Source organism: Miniopterus natalensis, chromosome 4 (genome assembly GCF_054644295.1).
Source record: "Miniopterus natalensis isolate mMinNat1 chromosome 4, mMinNat1.hap1, whole genome shotgun sequence".
Taxonomy (NCBI): domain Eukaryota; kingdom Metazoa; phylum Chordata; class Mammalia; order Chiroptera; family Miniopteridae; genus Miniopterus; species Miniopterus natalensis.
In genome coordinates this window covers 49,578,324-49,593,621 of record NC_142084.1, presented here as the reverse complement: position 1 = coordinate 49,593,621, position 15,298 = coordinate 49,578,324, and the positions used below count along the sequence as shown (strand labels likewise).

Genomic DNA, 15,298 nt, shown 5'->3' with positions numbered 1-15,298 from the left:
AATCGAGTTTGCTCCTCGAACGAATTCTTGCAGGAGTTCTGGAAATAACTGGTGCAAGGGCACATGGAAGCCTGAGGGGAAAATGGCAGGAGGAGTAGAACATGAAGGGCCCTGAATGTTAAGCTAATACTCTGTAGCTTTATTAGAAGTCTTTGGATGTTTATAAGTTGGTGCATGACATGATTATTTGTGAATTGTGTATAATAAGATTTGCATTTTAGAATAATTATTTTGAAAACAGAATGAAAGCTTCCCTACTCTGAAGGAGTAAAAGTAGCAAGTATTTCATGTTTATCTTTTCTAGGTCTTGTGCTCGGTGTTTTACCTGCTTAATTGCTTTAATAATTATTATCCTAGGAGGAGGAAAATTAAATCACCCACAGTCATGCAAAAACGAAGTGACACCTGCTTTTTTTCCCCCTCTATGATAATGTCTCTTGCTGAAAGCTGGAGGACTAATTAGAAGGATAATTCAGTCATCCAAATGAGAATCCACGAAGTCCCGAACTTAAAGTACAGATTGTTAAAAGATAAAATTAACTGAACTTGCTACATAATTGAATGTAGAATTACCCCAAGGTTTATGAACGGGGAAAATGGGTAGATACCACTGCTAGTATCTGAGATAAGAGTTGTGAATTATGAACAAACATTTTAGTGTGTGCCTCTGTGTGTGTGTGTGTGTGTGTGTGTGTGTGATGGGGTATTTTGATTACTATGGGTCATCTAAGTGGAGATATGCAGTGGAATGTTGATAAAGTGGACCCAGAGGCCAGGAGATTATCTGGGGCTGGAGAGAGTGACTGTGATTAATAAATATATTAAGTGACAGTTTGAAGAAAATATCATGCCTGCAGTTGTCGAAGAAGTGAGTGGAGAGAGATGAAACATGCTGGACAAAACCTTTTAAGGTAGAGATTCTTTCCTGTGTATAAGAATCTCACTTAAGTAGCCCGGCAAACACAGATTTCCATATTCTACGTTGAGGAATTCCGATTCGCACCCAGGGGATTCTCATGCAAGTGGACAGCACTTTGGGAAACACTTATGCAGGGAATGAACCATTGGAGTCTGTGAAAGAAAGGTGACTAAAACAGTAGGAAAAGCGAGAGGGAAGGGTCAGTCTCAGAGGCCAAGAGAGGGGAGGCTTTAGAGAAATAAGGCATCATCATCACTGTTGAAAATTTCAGAGCCCTTTAAACTTTGGGGACTGAGGGATAACTTACTGCTATTGGATGCTGCAGGCTGTTGGCCAGTGTTCTACATTGGGGCACACACAGCCCCATTTTCTTCCAGCGCTCCCTGCCACGCCCCCTCCCCCATTCTCTTAATCCAAAAAATACACCAGTATTTTGACTGGCCAATGCTGCTGCCTTCATTCTCTGTTTCTGGGCACTAACTTCCACCTGAGAAAAACAATTTACTTTGAGCAAAATTCAGATGGAACGTTGTCCAATAAATAAATAAAGGAGGACTCACCATTTACAGTCCACCACTGGGTTTCATCCCTGCAACGTAGGGGCACTTTCTTCAGAAGTAGAATGCAGCAGGAATATTGAAAACAGCCTAAGTTTCGGGCATCAGTGTATTCTCAAATCAAATGTACTACTTGAATTCAGAGCTTACTTCATCCTCAAAGTATTTGTTTTGGCTTTGAGTGTGAGGGTGCAGTGTTTTTCTGCATGAAATCATTCACCAATCCGCCCCCTCCCCACTACCAGCCTTGTGGAAATCACCCAGAGGAATCAGAACCGCTGAAGTAGTCAGCAAGCAAACAGTAAATGCTATTCATAAATCTCTAAGTCAGGCCTGAAGCAAACTCACACAGAACACCAAAAAATGAATTTTATTTTAAATCGAAACAGGGATTAGGAGATATAGCTTGGGATTTGGGGATGATTAAGTGTAGGATTCAGTTAAGAGGCTTCACCTTTCCAGAAAATATAAGGCAAACAGTCCCATGACTGACCTGTAGATCTTTGCTGTATTTGGCATAATAAAATGACAGATCTGGTCATGTATTGCTTTAACAGGCCTTGTACAACTTGACTGAAATGTGTAATTCAGAACACGGGCAAGTCAATTTTAGGTTCAATAACTGAGATATTTTATGATGGATTTTTACATTATTTTGGCATAAAATTCTTTGATCATTCTAATAACTCTACCTTTGCCTAAACAATGGAATTGACAAAAACTCTGGGGTTTAGAACCCTTTTAATATGCTTCTACAACTTTTCCTAGTGGAACATGAATATTGATAGAAAAAAACGTATCTAAAAACATCTAGATTTAATTTAAAATTTTATTTCTATCATTTATTTTATAACATGTGTGATTACTTTGATGCAGAAAAATTGGAAGTGGCCAAACAATTTACTGTAGGCAATCTGTTAAAAATATCTAAAAGGGTAAAATTAGAAAACAAATTAAAGAGAAATCTGATCTATATCTATGTGGGCACAGAGAATTCTTACTCCACACAGAGGGATGCTTAGTGCCAACCTCTATTTCTTGATAATTATTTCTCCATGTCTCCTCCTCCAGCTCCTCTAAAGGTTCATTAGGGCGAACATCAGTAAATTTCTACTCCCATCCTTCTCGCCTTTGTACAATTTTTACGGTTAAAGCCTGTTCCCTCCCTTTTTTCAGTGACTTTATATCTTATACTAAACATCTATTCTTTGAATAAGTGTATATTGTTGAAATGAGCACCATATAAAATTAAAGATCATTGTGTTCCAATTAGCAAGTGTTACATATCAGTATTATGTTTCTAGTATGTTAAGGAGCAAAAACAACAACAGCAGCAGCATTTAGCTCTCTAAGAACCAGGGAGAGAATAAATAAATTAGCTCTGACTTACAAAATAGTGCAGTGACAGCTGCTTTGGTCTCATAAATGAGGTGTTTGAAAAGGGCATGAATAGGACAGTAGGAAAAATATTTTGCTTAGCAACACACCTGTTTTTCTTCTTGTTATAGATTCCTGTGAGATGGATTCTTACATTAGAACTCATCTTGTCTCTTTCTCTCTCTCCCATTGAACTTTCTAACACAAAGCTAAACACCAACATCAAAGGAATTTGGGACTTTGGAAATGTTTGGTATAAAGCGAGCAAGGAGAGCATGTCTGTCAGGGGTGTAATTCTTAACTAAAGTGGCTAATGTAACAAAAGCACATAGTGATTAGACTGATACAGGTCACTTACCTATTTTTAAAATTATATACTTGAAAAAATACAAAATAGTTATGAAGCATTTCTACATATGCTTTTGAGAATAGGAGCTTTATGTGTGATTTTTTGGTTAATATTTGTTGCTTTCTCCCCCTTTGCAAATACATCATTAGAGTCATAACTTAGATGAAAAATATTAACACACCAGTCTTGAAAGTATTTTTTCCTGAAAAAAAATGAAAGTTTCATTTCAAGATTCCTTCCAAATCTAAGACTCTTAAAAGTGGAAAACACATCCTTCAGTGTCTACTCAAGTTTGCTTGTTTGTTTGTTTTTAGATTTATCTTTTTCCACATCTAAGGGAGTAGGTAGCTATGGATTCCCTGAATCCGAGAAATGCTGGCTAGTAGGTGGAATCTAGCTGGCACACCCTGTCCTAGGTAAGATGAAACAAGCTATGGTCAGAGGAAATACTTGAAGCAGCGGCCAGAAAGACAAGATCACAGACTTAAAATGCCGAGGCGGCTTGCGACACTGAGGGGCTGTGCCAAAGGAGCAGCGAAAACCAAGAGGGTCAGGAAAGTAAGGCTTATGTTTCAAAACCCAATTGACAATGAGATCTTTGATTTCTCTGTAGGAGGAACATTTCTGACAATGTCCATAATTAGCTTACTTGTTTTCACGGGCTTGAGAATAAAAAATTATACATCCTGAAAACCAAAGGAAGTGAAAAATGTTTTGTTGCATGTTTTTGAGTAGGAGTCACCAGGAGTCTACACACTGAGTGACAGTCTTAGCACAAGCTGTATGCAATTCAAAGGCCAATACGTATGCCTGGCTTTCGGAGTGATCATACTGAAAAACCTTGGGGACTATACTCCTCTTCATTTTTCCCCAGTTGTTATGTGACAGCTTTATACCCTAAAAATTAAATTTCCAGAATACACACAAAGAGATTTTGAAAGCCATGCTTTCCAATCTTTTGGGAATCATATATCTTCACAGAGATTGTTTTTGTGCCTTAATAAAGAATTTATTTATTTAAGAGGCTTTTATTAGTACTAGGCAATATATCAGACACCTTTGTATCAGGTGTGCTTACAGGCATTGCTACTTGTCCCGAAGGAGCTTTTGGTTTAGTGAGAGAAAGAGAGAAATAAACAACTGCAATCTAGTATGATAAGTGGTATGTACACCAGTGGAAACACATGGGTGGTGGCGGTGTGTAAAAGGCAGGGTGCGAGCCAGGCGTGGTCTTCAGCAGAGGAGTTCCAGAAATATGGTTATGTGGCCGAAAGACAAACTCACCTATTTAAGCAGAGAGAGGGGGTATATTTTAAGTATCAAAAATAACGTGTAAAAGGCTCAGAAATAAGGAAGAGTCCGAGGAGATGCAATTAGTTCAGAATGGCAGAAACATGTGGAGCAGGGGAGGAGGGTGAGAAGTGAGGCTGGAAAGGCAGAGAGAGGCCAAACCCAGAAAAGAAGATTATTGTAAGGAGCTCCTGACAGCAGCGAGCCTCCACTTTTAAGTGGATGACAAGCAAATGACAAGTGGAAGTAAGCAAATGACATAAGTGGAATGGATGTAGATATAGAAATCAAAGACATTCAAATTCATATGCCCAAATTGAGCTCCCAATCTGATTTCCCAAACCAATAGATTATCACAAAGTCTTCTGCGTCTTAGTTAATGGCAATTCCATCCCCTTATTTGCCTGGGTCTTTGACTCTTTCTTTTGCTCACAGCCTACATCCAATATCAGGAAATCTTTCCACCTTTAAAATCTATCCAGAATCCAGCCTCTCTTCTGAAGCTCCATTAGTTGTAACTCTATCGTTTCTTGCCCAGATAGTGTAAAGGATTCCGACTTCCCTCTACTGTTGCCGCCCACTCCCCGTCACCACCCCAGCCTTGTTGTGCTCCTCAGCTCATCTCAACCTTCATTTTTATTTTTATTTTTTGGCAGGATAGTCTATCAGTTCCTGAGAGGCATTTGTTACAAACTACCACTATAAATACTGATTTGCCTAGTTCTTTAGTTCTGTTTTGCTTTATGAATTCTGAGGACACGCTTATTAGGACATACATATTTAGAATTGTAATATTTTACTAGTGCATTACCATTATGAAATATCTTTATTTCTAGCCTGGCTTTTTCACCTAAGTGTACTTCATCTGTCATTAATGTAGCTATACCAACTTTCCTTTGGTTAGTATTTTTATGTTTTTTTCCAGCCAGGAAGATGAAAACACTATTAGATGTTTCAATAAAAAGATTTAATAAAGGGAATTTAATCAAAGGGATTATTAAAGATTTAATAATTACATAGATTTGCAGAGCTGAAGTGCAAAAAAGGAACACTGAGGTAACTGGAGGAAGCAGCTACTATTCTTAGCCTGGGGAAACAAAAGAGAAAAAGTGATGTGAAAGGAAGGGCCTTGTAGAGTTGGTGTTAAGACCTGGGAAAAAGAAAGGGGGTGCTGCTCAAGGCCAGGAGGAGTCACCCAGTGGAACTGTGGCCCAGACTTCTGAAGAGCCAGCTCCCAGCTCCTGCTTGTGCCCTTGAGGGGTTGGTCATGATGAGATGCTTCTGGGAGAGTCAATGGAAGCTGACGGCTTTGACCTGCCACTTCTGGGGCCACCTAACACTGATCACTGCTACAGGCAGAAAGAAGGAAAGGAAGCCCCTTTACCCTTCCCTGGGCTTTCCAAATTGTCTCTATGACCCTTATTAGAAAAATTCACAGAAATCCAGCAGGCAGCCTGGAAATGTTGTTTGCAGGACCCAGCCCCAGGATCACAGAGTGGAATAGAAAGGGGTTTTTATTTATTTATTTGAAATGAGAGATGAGACATAACCAGCAAATACGCCATATGTTTTTCTTCCTCGACTTCAAATTCTCTATATTCTTGTATTGTAGAAGTGCTTCTGTTAAGCATCACCTGGTTTCATTTTTAAAAGTTGAGTCTGGCAGTCTTTGTTTTCCTACTAGAGAATTTGATCAATATATATTCAACCTGTATACATATAATTACTATTCCATTAATTACTACCATCTTGACTTTAGACCTACTGTTTTGCTCTTTGCTTTTTATTTACCTTTTTTTTGTTTCTTTAGCTTTCCTTTATTGACTTTTTTAAATTAATTTTTTATTCTTACATTTTCTCCCTTAATCTGCTTGGTAGTTTCACACCCTTTCACTAGTCTTCTAGTGGCTCTTCAGCGGGTCGCAACATGCATATTCTGCATGTGCAAGTGTCCCATAGATCAGCACTCTTTCCCCTTCTCAGCTCGTCGGCTGGGCATTCAGCAGCTCCTGCGCCCGCGCTGGCTCTGAAGTCGCTTCTGTGCCCGGGTCCTCTTTGTCAAATGAACGCTCTGCGCTGTGTCTCATCCTCTCAGAAATCTCTTCCTGAGTAGACATGCGCTCCTGAGGGAAAAGTCCCTGATTTTCTAAAATCCTGCTTTTCTAGTTCTCAGCGGGAGGACTGTTCTGAATTAATTAATTCATCACAGCAGAATGTAGAACCTTTTCACAGCCTGTTCTCCCTGGAGAATAACGCGAGCCGATCACATTCTGATGGGTTCTTGTTTTACCCAGAGTAACAGCCGAAGTTCTCTGGGATTCTCCCGCTCACCCATTTCCTCTCTGATTTCATCGCCTCCTACTCTCGTCACTTTTCCACTGCTGTTTCTCAGGCTTGACAGACCGGTCCCTGATCCAGACCATTTGCATTTTCTGTTCCTTTTGCTTGGAACAGGAGACTTGTGTGTCAGATATCTGCTTGGCTTGCTCCTCAGCATCCTCACATATTTGCTAAAATATTGCTTTCTCGGTGAGGTCTGATCCAATGATCCTAGTTAAAAATTGAACCCCATAGGCACCAACCATCCTTTTTTGATTAATTTTTCTCCTTAGGAATTATTATCTTCTAAAATATTTTTATTTGCTATTATTATTACTGTTAATCTGTTTCCTTCCATTAGAATGAAGTTCCAATATGATGGCGATTCTTTTTTTAAAAAAATTATTATTTACCATGTATTTTCAGCTCCTAGAATAGCACTTAGCATGCAGTACATGCTTGATAAGTATGTTTTGAATGAAAAAAAAATAAGTAATGTAGTTACCAGTGGGGCAGAAGTTCTGGATTTAAATTTGAGAAATATTAAGCAAAACTGATTAGCTGAATAGTGATGACTGGAGGATTCTGGGATGATAGTCAGATTTCTGGCCTAGGGGCACTTGCTATTCCTCTGAACAAGCTGGCTCCTTATTTACCAAATGGAATTTACTCTCTCTTCTCTGGCTCCATTTTGCTATGTCGATGTATCATATCACTATTCACCCCAAAGGCAATAACTATATTAAGATGCTCCCCAAGATTCTGTCAGTGATGTCAAAGGCTAAAGTATATATTGTGGGCTATGTTTCCTGTATCTTCTGAATTCAGGTAGAATTTTCTAAGTGTCCATTGAGTGACAGAAATGATAAGTGCTACTGATGATGAAAGGAGGGAGAAGTTTCTATGGTTCAAGAGTTTGAGACAGGCTGTAGAATGAAATAATCTTTCATATATTTACTAGCATTTGGATAAGATGTAGCTCTTTGCAAATGTTGGCCTTTAAGGTCAGAGAGGGCAGGGGAATGAGTATAAATGTGGAGGCAAAAATGGGATAATGAAATAGGTTTTGGAAAAGTGTGGAACTGTTGGAATGGGGCATGCAGGAAGAGCATATATGTGGAAGTGAAGATCTTTAAGTTGTTTTTGAAAACAACAAGTATATTTGTTTAAAGTGAACATAATTTACAATTGTGCAGAGTGGTTATTTGAGGGTAATGGAAGATGAAGCTGGAGAATAGATCTAGAGAGACACATGGACGATTCAGCCCATTTCAATACCTAGGCATTTTTGAAAAATATAAGATATATTTTTGATATAATTTCCTTCACTTTCACATTTTTAAAATTCTGAATAGACTCAGCATACATTATATTCTTCACATTAGATTAATATGTCATATTTTAAGAGGCAGCAACTGAGATTTCTATTGGGGTAAGGAATGCATTTCTCATTCTTTGGAGATTGATTTTCTCTCTACATCCCTCTGTAAGGAGAAACGAAATAGGGAATATATACATCCTTGAGAAATGTGGGTGTGCAAACCCTGGATCAAAAAATCCAATAAGTTTATTAAAAAACAAACAAACAAATGGAAGATGAAAAACAAAAAGCAAACTGTGTATAGATAAAAGTAAATTGCAAAGTAAAATTCTCATGTGAACTATTAACTCCTTTGGCATATGAACAGAAATCATTTTGGCTTTTTATGGAATCAGATCAGGGATATTTACTAAACTGACTCTGACCAACTTCTCCTTTTGAGTTTCTGGGGTTTGGGCTATATCTTCCCTTGAGCTCTCTGCAGCACCTTGATGTGGCAGAAGGACTCCTAGGACTATGCAACATAAATGTCAACAGGCCTGGGCAAGTCAATTAACCTCTTTAAGCCTCATATGAAATATCCAAGCACTGAACAAGATGCTTTTTATGTCCCCCTTTAAATCTAACACTGTAGACGCCTTCAGGAGCCTTTCTCTGGAACCTGTACCTCATGTGGGCCTTGGGTTGGCTGCATCAGAGGACAACTAGAACAGACCCAAGATGAGCTGACCAGCAGCACAACATTTCTAGGAGGACCTACTTACTAAAACAAACATGCAAGTAAAATTGATGCATTTGTATTGGCTCCTTAGGAGACTAACTAAGAATTCTGATGCTATAAAATGCCAACACAGCCCCTCTTCAAGGGGGTGTTACCTTTGGAGAATACAGAACTCTGTGACTTAAGTAAGTTTGCTGCTACCACATATTCATCCAGAACATAAGAGAGGGTGAAGAGCCTAGCCGGGTCCTGTCTTGGAGGACAGGGAGTAGGAATGTGTCTACCTTGTAGAAACATGTGCCTGAATTGAGCTCCTGCAGCGACGCTGGCATCTGTAAATGAAGACTCTTTACCTTCAAGCTGTTACAGATTTCACGGCAGACTGTTATTTATATGAGGTGACAGAGACAGACTCAGCAGGACTGAAGTCTTTAATAAATTTATCATTTTCTCGAGTGCCTCAAACTATAGTTGCTAGTTATATAACAGTGTTCAGGAATACATTTTTAGGTCATTGGTTTGTATGAGGAGCTATATCATTTATTCATACAGAGTAAGTAATTCACGTTTATGGGCTATGTTTGTATACATGAAGGAGCTTGGTGAAATGGAAAGAACATGGACATGTGAGACAGGCAGATTTGGCTTCCACTTTTAGTTGTACCATTTTCTGAATGTATGACCTGGAAATAGCTGAACAACCACGCCAACACTTGTTTTCCTGTTCTAAAACTGAGTGTAATAAAATGTAACTCAACGTCGCTGTGTGGACAAATAATATAATGTAACTCAAGTTCATAGCATAGTGCCTGACACTTAGTGGATTCTAAAAAGAAATTGTTAAATGAACTTAGTTCCCTTCTGCTTTTGTTCAGTCTTCACCTTCTTTAGTTCCTGTATGTTATATTGTGAAATATAACATATGGCGGCAGTAGCATGTATGAATGATCAAAACAAAATCTTTTCCCTCAAGCAACTCGCACTTGACCGAGATGAAGTAAAACAGAGGCTCTGCACCTTGTATAGGTGACAAGTGTTTTTTCTAAGTGGTTAAAAAAATTTTTTTTATCAATTGTGTGTATACCTTCCCATATATGGATGCAGGATTAAACACCAATACCAAGGCAAATTTAATAGCCTGAGATTGAAAATGAATGAAAGGAAATCTTTTAACACATTAGTTTTGATTTAGTATCAAAGGCATAAGAGAAATGAGGAAATTTAGTCAATAATGTTTAAGTACCAAGAAGTTAAAGACCTAAACTAAATGTGTGAGATTTTGTGTTTGATAGGTCATATTTAGCAAGATAATTTTTTTAAAGAGACTTCTCAAATTTGAAGTAATGTTTTGCTATTCTTTATCTCCAAAAGAAAATCTGGTGAAGGAGCTGGACTTTATGTCATTAATACCAATGTGAATTGTTATTATGTTAGAAGAAAAGCAGCAGACATCCTTAGGCCAGGAAGATGAACCACATCACCGAGTGAAGGAGTGATAAAAGGAACTAACATCACCACAAGTAAAGTTACAGACCAGTGGGAGAGCCTTTTGTTTGGTGAAATAAATATTAGGCCATATCTTTAAAAATAATACTGACAGTTATTAATTTAAAAATGGGAGGTCCTTAAAATTAATTACCCAAATCTATTGCCTCTTTCTTCCATTTTGTCTCCTTGATAACATCACCAATGTTTTTATTAAACATTTCCCACACTCACACAAAGAGGCTGCCCAGGCTGCGATGGCATGGGGACAACGGCCTGTATAATTAGGATAAACAAGGGTCCAAGCTGGAAAGGTCAGAATTAGAAGGGCAATTGTTATTTGGTTTGGGAGCTTTGGGACCACAAATAATCTGGTTGAGAAACTGCCATCGTTGCGCTTATTGTGAACAGACAACCCTGAGTGGTAAAAGCAAGCACGCAACAAATAAATAAAAACGTACTTTGAATCGAGGCAGATCTGATTTTAGAGACTCACTGTGCTTCTTCATAGCTCTGTGATCCTTGGCAAATAATCACCGATCTTTGAGGCTCAGTTTCACTTTCTGCAAAATGGAGATAAAAATGTTTGTGTCAAAGTGTGGTGATTAAGTATGTTGGAGTATAAAAACTTAGAAAATCACAGGTGTTCTTTGCATGGTGTTTTTTATTATTTTTTTCCCCTTAGGACTGGGCACTGAGAAGGTGCTTAGTAAATATTTCTGGTATTAAATTGAATATTTAACATTTGGGATGATTATGAGAATATAACTGTTAGCAGTTATAGAACAATAACAACAGCAACACAAAAGACAAAGCCTGACACATGAAAGAGACCAGTAACTGGCTTCCATTAGCCCTCATTTAGAAAACAATGGAGTTGGACCAGATGGCCTTCAAGGTCTTCTTTGGTTTTTAAAATTCCACAATTTAATAGATTCTGATTCTGTTTTAAGAAAGTATAGTTTTGTGTATACCTGTATATAGAAAAATACCCAGTTTCCATAAGGCATTCTATTTAGCTATACATCAAAGGGGAGCTCCAAAGGCTCCATAAAAACCGATTTCTGTTAAAAACAACAACAATAAAACACCTCCTTCCCTTATCCTTCTTGTGAAAGCAAGGGATAAGAAAAATTTGAGAGCAGAATGAACAGGTAGTAAACGCAAAAGACACTGAAACAGAGGCAGAAATAAGATTGAGTGATAATTACAGTAATGGATGGAGCCTGAGAGGAGAATGTTAGCGAAATCATGTTTGAAGGCAGAGCAAAAGGGCCGAGCTGTGAATGAACGTCTGAGCAGGAAAGGCGATGGATTACGGCGCGGCAGAGGAGAGGAAGACGTGGTCCAAGGACGGCAGGAAAGCAAGGAAAAGAAACTGAGCTGAGTTTTCTGGCAAAAATAAAAAAAAATAAAAAACAAACTAATGGAGAGACTGATGGGCAGGTAGACAATAGATCAATATTTTTCTGCCTTGGCTTGCATGCATTGCCTTTATTCATTAGTGTGGTTTTCCCGGCATTTGGCCACCGATGACCTGCTCTAATCGCGAAGCCATTACCATAAGACTGTTTCACCTCTGACATGCCTTAAAACAGCTAAAGAAAACACAGAAGCAGTGAATACAGGCATAATGGAAGGAAAAGACGTAATTAGTAGAACTAGAATGAGACGGTAAAGATTTTAATAGGGGGCAAATTAAAGCACTGTGAAACAATGATCACTTTTAGGAAGGAAAACACCAATTAAAGACTGCTTATATTTGTTTGGAATTTTAGAAGACAGACTCTAAGGAACAAATAAGTAGATTTCTCAGGATAGCATTGCCACATTAAAATTTTATACCCCTTGGGAAAACGTACAAACATCACGCTTCTGGTTCTCTAAACACAAATTTAAATCCTAACCATGTGTTAACTGATACAATTAAAATCAAATTTTGACTCAAATAGTTTGCTACTTTTACAGGGCAATTTTCTTTATAAAATACAGATTTAATGCTACTCCTTTTAGTCTATGAAAAAAATTTATTTAAATTATCTGCATCTCCTGGATTACAGATTTGTCCTTGTTCTTAGCATGATAAGAGTTCTCTATTTCCTTCCAGGGTTCTCCACCCCAAATTCATTCCCATTTAAAAAAAAAAAGTATCTTTATTGTTGAGAATTTTATAGACGTCCCCCGTTGCACCCCTCTACTCGGTTTCTGCTCCACCGCAGGCCTTCCCCACACTATTGTCTGTGGCCATGGGTTATGCATATATGCATATAAATTCTTTGGTTAATCTCTTCCTACCCTCCCTTCCCTCTCAAATTCATCAGTCTTTCCATGCTTCCATGCCTCTGGACCTATTTTGTTCGTCAGTTTATTTTGGTCATTAGATTCCACATATAAATGAGATCACGGGATACTTGTCTTTGTCTGACTGGCTTATTTAGCTCATATTTGTTTTTAATCCAGTCAGTCATCAAGTTCTCCTCAATGGCTGATGCCTAGGACAGAACACATCATTCTTTGTGGGAGCCTGGAGTGACGCCTCCGTTGTACTTGAGGAAGATTAACTTGGCAGCTATGTATAGGCTTGATTTGTGCCTGTGAATTCAGTGGCTCAGTTGGTTGGAGCATGATCCCATACACCAAAAAGCTGTGGGCTCGATTCCTGGTCAGGGCACATACCTAGGGTGCAGGTTCAGGTTTGGTACACAGTGGGGCCAGGTATGGGTTTCTCTTTCATTTCGCTGTTTCTTTCTCTCTGTCTCTAAAAATCCATGAAAACATATCCTTGAGTTATGATTGAAAAAAAAAAAAAGACTTCCATATTTCCAGTTGGCTTTTACTCTTCCTTAACTCCACTCTGTCTGATATTCCTACATCCAACCCTTAAGCAAACTTTAAATTCAAATGATCTCAGAGTTCAAGCACATCTCCACTGTTATACCCGGGTGCAAGCCTCAATCATCTCTCATGCGGATTACTGCAGCTAATCTCTGTATTTTCACTCCTGTCACTCCTGCTACTGTGCTTTCAACAAGCCAGATGATCTTTTTATAAAGTAGAAAGTTGCTGGAATGATGCATATAAAAAGTAAAAAAAAAAAAAAGTAACTATGTTAGGTAATGGATGCTAACTAACTGTATTGTGGTAATAATTTTGCAATATATGCATATGTCAAATTATTATGTCATATATTTTAAACAATACAATACTATATGTCAGTTATATTTCAAATATCTGGAAAAAATTTTAAAAGTTACTTCTCTGCTCAAAATCTCCTATTGTATTCCTACTTCGCTCATACTAAGAACCTAAGTCTTTATAGCGTCTTTCCCTCTAAAGGATCCCCCCTCCCACCCTTGCACCCCATCTTATCTCCTTGACCTCTTTCTTATACCCCTGGCTCAGCCTGCTCCGGATACACTGATTTCCTGGCTGATTAACCTGCTCCAGCCCCTGGGCATTAGCTCCTACTCTTCCCCCACAGCCTCATTGCTTCTCCCCTCACTGCTTTTAGATCTTTGCTTGTGTTGCTGTTTTAGTAGTTTTTCACCTTGATCACTCTCGTTAATATTCCAACACTTCCCCCACTCTAATGCACCCTCTCTCCTTTGCTGCTTTATTTTTCTCCATGACACTTATCACCACTTGACTTTTTACTTCACCATTTAACTTCCATATCATCCTTAAGGACTTTAAATATTTTTCAGGCAATTTTATATATTCATTTATTTGCTTATTTGTTTAATTTAATTGAGTGTAATTTATATCCAATACAGGTCACCTATTTCAAGTATAGTTTGATGAACTTAGACAATGTACACATTTGTTCACCACCACGATCAAGACTAAGAAGAATTTTACTACCCAACAAGTGCCCTGTGCAGCGAGTGTCCTCACCCTGTTCCTTGCAACCACTGATCAGCTTTCAGTCATTATAGTTCTGCCTTTTCTAGAATTTTATTTAAATGGAATCACACATTTTGTTTTCTTTTGTGTTTGGCTTCTTTCACTCAGCATAACGATTTCAAAATTTGTCCATGTTTTTCAGTGTGTTCATAGTCCTTTTTATTGCCGAGTAGTATTTCATTCCAATGAAATAAAACTCACAAATTGGTTTTTCTGTCTACTCGTTGATGGACATTTGGGTCATGTGTAGTTGGGTTCATGGTGAGTAAAGCTGCTTGAACATTTATGTATGAGACTTTGTGAGTGTTTTATTTTTCTTGGGTAAATCCCTAGCTGTGGGATTGCTGAGTGATATAGTAAGTGATATGCTAACTTTACAAGAAATTGCCAAAATTTCCATAATGAGTATATCATTTAGTCTGTGTTCCAGTTGTTCCGCATCCTTGCCAACATTAGTATTATTGGTCTTTTAATTTCAGTCATTCTAGTGGATGTGTAATGATATCTCACTGTGGTTTTCATTTGCATTTCCCTAACGACTAATGAAATTAAGCATCTTTTTATATGCTTATTTGCCATCTGTTTATGTTCTTTATTCAAGTGTATTTTAAATTTTATCCCATTATTTTTATTAGTTCCTTTTCTTGTTATTGCATATTGAGAGTTCTTTTCTTATTCTGGATATATGCTCTCTACCAATAAGTTGCTTGCAGACATTTTCTCCTGGTATGTGCCTTCTCTTTTTTAAAAAAAATATATCTTAATTGATTTCAAAGAGAGGAAAGAAGAGGGAGAGAGAGAGAGAGAAACATCAATAATGAGAGAGTCACTGATTGGCTCCAGCCTGCAACCCGGGCATGTGCCCTGACCGAGAATTGAACCCCAACCTCCTGGATCCTAGGTCGATGCTCAACCGCTGAGCCATGCTTGGCCGGGCGTGTTCCTTCTCTTTTTAGCAATATATTGCAATGCTCCTTGGTGTGACTTTTTATATATTTCCTCTGCGTTGTTTACTGAGTATCTATGAGTTCAAAATTTTCATCAGATTAGTAAAATG

General features: G+C 38.2%; 1 long non-coding RNA gene across 1 annotated transcript in view; it reads right to left on the bottom strand.

Annotated features, from left to right (window-relative positions):
* Positions 1-1,623, bottom strand: part of LOC107527546 (uncharacterized) — a 44,299-nt gene extending 42,676 nt beyond the window's left edge. Inside the window, exon 1 of the long non-coding RNA XR_001602293.2 lies at positions 1,480-1,623. This is a non-coding gene — a long non-coding RNA (uncharacterized LOC107527546). The remainder of the gene's footprint in view (positions 1-1,479) is intronic.
* Positions 1,624-15,298: the final 13,675 nt, after the last annotated feature.